Raw genomic sequence first — 6,758 nt, forward strand, 5'->3', positions numbered from 1 at the left:
GCAGTTGGTTTGTGTGATCTCTGTATTCTCCCATGTAATTAAGAAGCTGCATTATCTCTCAAACAGTAGGATTCCATATCAGCTGAGATATATTTAAAATTAAAAAAAAGAAAGCTCAAACTAAGCATGTATTGGCAGCAACTTAAAGCTTCTGTGGCTACTGTGGGGGGCAGAACTGTGCATGTAAGAGCACAGAATACAGTTCTGTAGTTCCCGGGATGTATTTGCCTTTTGTATTATCTATGCATCAGATGCTCATTCTAAAATGTAAAGTGGAAATGAGACTTAAACATACTTCATGAGACAAGTGGGGACTGCTGTTACATGGGTTTGTGCAAGACAGGCTTTGATGCATCCCTTCAGTTGTGGGTTCAACGCTACTGCACGCTGAAGAATATAGAAGAACTGAATCCAGCTTAGGCTGAGTATGGTGATTTTGAAATGTGTAGGACCTGATATTTGTCAAAAAGAAGTGTGTGTAAGTATTAAACTTTATTCAATTACTTTCTACTTAATAATGTAGAGCCAGTCATCTAAATTCCTCTCTAACTGTTTAAAGATGCTTCAAAGTTGAAAATATACGGAGTATCCTTATTCTTTCCAGTGGCTTTGTCTTACACGGTTGAAAATATGAAGTATTAAATGATGTAACATCTTGTGTGTGCTCAGGATTAGATTTTTGGGCTTTTTGAATGTACGTATGAATAAGATGTTCTCATGAGATTTGTATTCCATTATGGTGTCCTGGAATTTTTTTCTTTTAAAAAGAGAAATTAAAACCTCATGAAGTTGGTACGTTGTCCTGGTGGATGCAGGGCTTCTGAGATGCTGTGAGAAAGACCAGAGCTGTTGTTTGATGACTGTTGGAGTCTTTATTTACAGCTCTTGTTTTTGCATATCTCTGTTATGTTTGTATTATTTAAAATGAATGTCCATCATAGTGAACCAAACTAAAGATCACTCTGATGTGACGGGATTAAGTAAGGAGGCAACAAATGACAGCATTACATTTCTTTGTAGATCTTTCTTGCAAATTTGCAAGTCACTAATAGGCTTCTAAGGCTTCTCAAAAAACATAACATGGATGTCATTGGTTCTGTTTTTTTTTATGAATAAAATAGAAATTATGTTAACTTGGGTTTGACTGTATTTTGACATGTAAAGCAGTATCTTATTCAAGAGTTCAACAAGTTGTGCTTAAATGGTTGTGTAGCAGTTGCTGTTCTAAAAATCTTATATCCAACTTGGTTTAACATTTGCAAGAGAATATGCCAGCATGGTATTGCAGAAGTTGAACTGTAATGTTGCCTGGCAAACAAAGTAGTAGTAGTATGCTTTGTAAAAGACTTTCTGTTAAGCCAAAGTGTAGTCTGTGCACTAAGAGTGCCATGTCAGTGTGTGTTCCAGAATCAGTTGCTTTCCACTAAAACACATTTTAATGGAATCCTGCAGATATAGTACTTATTAGATATCACTGTAGCATTTAATCATTGTGTTTCTCTGGAAGTCTGTGAATATCTTGTGCCAGCTGAATGTTTTGTCATCTGTCCTCTGTTAAGGTTGTTCTGGTTTTTTTAGTGGAAGTTTGTGCAATCTCAGTATAGACAAAATGTGGAGGAACTGCTGTGAATGCTGTTCATAACAGCACTGCCCTTAAAGCATGCAGTGCAAGGGAGCTCCTGTACATACTGGAGCTCTGTGTACAGAATGACTGAAGATTTTTGAGAACCAATGTGAATTTCAAATGAGATATGTGCCACTTTGAAAACCAGTCCCTACTGGATCTGAATACGAATGCTTGAAGTCAAGTCACTCCAAAAATCCAGCAGGTTACTTTTTAAAGAGGCTAGAAATGCTGCTTTCACAACTGCTGTCCTCGAGGTTTGTGTGATGTGTGTACGAGTCGTGGAAATAACGTGTATGCTGCACCCATTCTGAGTAACACTTGCTCTGTGGGCTTTCTTCATTGAAATGTTATACAAAATTATCTTTTTTTTTTTTTATATTGAAGCTTTGCAGATTTATTCTATGGATATTTTTACTGAAATTCCATGTAAATGTTGTGTTTATGATCTTATTTCAGTTTTCAGTTTTTTCAGTGTATATGAAATTCAGTGTATATATTTTTTCAGTGTATATATCAGATGGCTTTATTTGTTTGATGTCCTGACTAGTAATTAGTTGTTGATCGGTATTAATGAAGCTTATAGCTTGCTCATTGAAGACTCCTCAAACTCTTGAGAAAACGGACCTTTACATTAACAGATAACTTCCTTTTTACGTGGCTGGAAGAAGTGTTTGGGAAAGCACTCAGATTGATCTTCCCATGGTGGTGACTGTGGGCTGAGCAGAGGACTTCTGGAAGTACAAAACGCAGCTGGGGAAATGGAGGCTGCTGGGCAAAACAGTACAACTTTGAACCATTGGTGTCGGTCACCTCTATGTCAGGTTTTTGTCCCCCTTGAGTATTGCAGTCTTGTACCCATGCAGACAGTGTGCTGGCTTTCTCTGGAGCCTGGAGGACAGCAGCAAGCATCTCCATGCTAACGTGGTGAAGCAGCTCACAGATCTAAATGGCTCTTCTTTGAGAGCTCTCAGCGAGCAGTCATGGCTGAAGAAATAGCCCTTGAGGTCAGGTGTGCTGAAGGCACAAGTGTTGTTTTGTGGCTACCAGGAAGCATCATGTGAGTGCATTTGGACGATGTGAATGACTCTCAAGTTCATTCTCAAATGCTGGGTTTCCTGAACTGCCTTTCGATGTGGAGTGGTTTGGTGCTCTGCAGGTCACTTTTTGTTTTGCCACCACATCCATTTCTTGATGTAAATTCTAAGGGGGGAGTGGTATCAAACTACGCCTTAGTTTGTTTTATGTTCTACTACTTAATTACTTAGCTGCTTCTGTCTCTTAATGTGAGAATTTGAAATTGGTGCTATGAAAATGAACAGGTGGAATACTGCAGGCAAAAATGCAGCCAGGTTCTGAAAGTTACTTTAAGCTTTACTTTAATAGAGGAAATGTGACACTAACTTCCTGATAATAGTGCAACTACAGCTTCTTGATTATTTTTTTTTACTTGATTTGTCAGCCCCTCATTTGCAGGCAGTGAACAGAACTGAATTGGGGTGGCTCCCAGGTCTGGAAATAGTGACGCTGTGTAGTACATCTTCTGAGCAGCTGAGCACATACTGAACAGGAAAAGCTGGATGGCTGCTGCTGATTCCTTGCAGATGGTCTTCTGGCTGCAGTATGCTGGTGGGAAGGAAATGGTTTCCTCCCTTTCCTGGGCATTAAACCTTCTCCCTCCACCCCAAGCATACATATACACAGAATACCAGCATACTTGCCTGTAAAGGAGGAAGCATCATGTCCCCTTCTTGGTGCTTTTGCAACTTCTCTTAGGAGTAAGCTGCCTTCTATCCAACTTAGAAATGTGAGATATGAATGGAGTGAGGTCCTTGATTCTTTTCCTGGGTGGTAAATGACTGCGTTATGTTGGTGTGCTGTTTCCAGGTCTTTACAGCAAAGCTCAGCACGGGCTACAAAAGCAAAAGGTGCACAGTGGAAATGAAGGCGATGGAAGGCCACGTCTCTGTTTAGCTGGTGTCTGATAGTGTATTCAAGGTTTGGATTCGTCCCTCCATAAACTGCACAGAGCGTGAGCCCCTCCTCGCCCTGGAAGGGTTTCTTAGAACTTTGGTTTTTGCAGTGCTGTTGGGAGGCCAAAAATGGTGCTGCACACCTTTTTGTGGATCCCCCAGGTTGTTCTTAGTATTCTGTTTTGTGGCCCCTGCAAAGAGAACTGTCTGTGTAATTGGTACTCCAGGCTTCTTCTACCCTAGCAGTCCCAGACTTGCCGAGTGACTTCACAAAACATGTTCCTTGGGGCTTGTTAGGACCACTTACCTGCTGCTGTGCCAAGTGGTAAGAAACTGTCCTCTTTCATAGGATAAATCTGCTGTCTTTGATTCAGGTCTCATGCTGAAGTCACAGATTGATGAAGAAAAATATTTTCTGTTGAATCTTGGGACTGACTTGGAAGGGCTGAGCTCAGTTCCTTCAGCTCTGATTGAGGAGATACTGAAAACCATTCATGTTATAGCATCAAAGTCTGTTGAGTCATGCTTTCTGCGTTGATTTGGAGGGAACTCAGGGGCGTTTGAAAGTCACAGCAGAGCCTTTCACTTATGTCAAGAATTACTCGATAAAACAGCTTTCCACAGCACTCTTGAGAAACACATCAGTACTCACTGGTACCTTGGAGTAGCTTCGCTATATAGTGCAGTTAACATTTCCAGTTAAACTTCTGTTAGGAGAGAAAATCTCAGTTGACTCATTCTTTCTCAGTGGAATTTTTGCTGCTTCACAAGAGATCACCAGTGTTGTTTCTCCAGTCCTGCAACAGGAACACAGTGATTCTGGACAAAATTTCATGGTGTTTTTTTTTTTCTTCTCTCTGTTTGTCAAATAACATACATAAACACTTATGTGTAGTGATGTTTCATTGGCTTTTAAGTCATGCCTCTGTCTTTTGCGGTCCTCTGTGGGTTTTTCTTTCTGGATTTGTGATGGTTCAATAGATATAACTTGAGTGAAAAGAGATTCTGGTGCAGAGCGTGTGATGCTATTCTCCCTTAGTAATTCTCTAGTTCCCATCTAAGGGAAACAAATGAGAAAACAGTAGGTAGGGGAGAGGCTGTTACTGCCACACAGTTGTGATTAGGTCAGAAGGGAAAAACAATCCTATCTGAACATTTCAGTTGCACATTGACTTTTACCAGTGGTATTTGCCTTGTTTACCTGAGCGAACTCCTTGCTGTAAAGAAAGATGCTCTTCTTTTGCACAAAGGTTTGAGTTAAGACAGCTGATGTCTCGTTAAGCAGACAGAAGATGTTCCTGATTTTAAGAGGGAGTAAACCAGATCGATTAAGTAAGGAGCTGTCCCCTTGAAAGGGGAGCTGTGTCACAGCTGGTCTGTATATTGCTGTCAGATGTGCTAGGGAGACATTTGCAGTGCTGTCTTAGTGGATTATGCTCATACTGCCAGAAAGGCTATGGTTGCATCTTAGCAGCAGATTAAACTTTTAGCTTAATTCCTTTGTTGCCACTATTATCCATTTCCTCCACATTTCAACTCAAACTGGCCAACAGCAGGAAGAAGTATCTGTTGGAGCAGAACCATCTCTAGCTGAGGTGTGCTGGGGCTGTAGCTTCCCAGGGCATGCTGGCTGGGCTGCAGCAAGAAGTTGTGCTTTTAGCATGCTTGGCATTTTCTTGGGGGGATCTATAAAGCACACTATGTGAACAACATAGTGATAAGGGAGGGAAGAGGAACTTTTAAGCATGATTGATAAATAATGACCAATAAAGGCATGGCAGGCTCGTGGTGTGTGAATATGGCATATCAACATAAATAGAAAGATTGATGTGGGAAGTGTTAAGAAGAGCATAACTCATTTTGAAGTAGATATGGATGTAAAAACGTGGGGGGGGGGAAGGAAGATCAACAGCAAGATGGTGTAGATCTCTTCAGTAATTTTTGTGCAAACTTCCAGCATGATATGTTACTGAATCCGGTTGCGTGTACCAGTGTTTCACTGTCACGCAGTGCTTACTGTTTTATGCTCTAGAATAAATACCTGGTTTTCAGTATAGATTGTGCAGACTTTAAGCGGATGTATCCCCACTTTTCATGCTGAGAGTACAGAGAAATATCAGTGTAAGCCAGTTTGCATTTAAATTTTATTCACTGTGGATGTGTGATGGATGCTTGATGGTGTAACTGTGTGTATTGCTAGTCATTCCCAGTAACTCCTTCCACTAATGCTTTCTCTGTCTAGGAAGAGGAAACCCCTACGCAACCTTAACGTTTGAAGTGAAGATGCCATGAAATCTGCAAAACCAGTTCAAAATATGCAATTCTCTTAGGTAGTGACCTCATTCTCTTTAGACAGTTTTTGAACCCTACCTTCCAGTTGGCACTGTTTTCTTGCTTCAGTTCCTGAAGTACTCTTCCAAAGAGATGCTTGGCAGTCTCCTTTGAATCTTAAGTGCTTTTCTCACTCTCTGCAGAATATTGTGTTCCTAGCTGTTATTTATAAGCCAGCAGTGGGGATGGTGGCTGTGGTTTAACAGAGCTTTATCTATGTTTAACTAGATGCCTTCAGCAAGACTGAAGAATTTAGCTAACATCAGGTCACTTAAAGCCAAAGGCTGTTGGAGGAAGTGAGCTGCAGGTGTACTTCTGTTACATTGCATTTCTTTGTTTTGATGCATTATGAGGAACTAATAATTAATAAGTGGCAGCCTCCCTGGTTTGTTTGCACTGTGCGTGGTGCCAGAGGTGTGTGCTGGGCTGTGGTGACTGCACACTGCAAAGTTCTGTCACATCTTATGCTGTGCATTGGAGAGTGCTTCCACTGAAGGGATTGATTTCTGTTCTCTCCAAAAGCTGTTTTTCATTTAAAAAATAAATAAAATTCCTAATGACTGAAAAGTGCAGAGCTGCATTATCTATGTGCACAACCAACTGTAAATTTTCCCTGGCAAACAAATACTGTGTACCTGTTGCAAAGGATGTATGTGTATTTGTTGAAAAAATCTTAATGTGTTACATTTTTGGATGAGTATAAGCTCACGTGGTAAGGTAGCTTTATTTTGAGCCACTAAGTGTATCCGACTTCATGATGTTCTAAGAATAACTACAGCTTTCTGGGCTGAGGATGTGGAATTGCATTAAAAAGCATCAGTCATGTGCAT

Source organism: Cyrtonyx montezumae, unplaced genomic scaffold (genome assembly GCF_038088225.1).
Source record: "Cyrtonyx montezumae isolate F1298 unplaced genomic scaffold, pur_monq_1.0 scaffold_0, whole genome shotgun sequence".
Taxonomy (NCBI): Eukaryota; Metazoa; Chordata; class Aves; order Galliformes; family Odontophoridae; genus Cyrtonyx; species Cyrtonyx montezumae.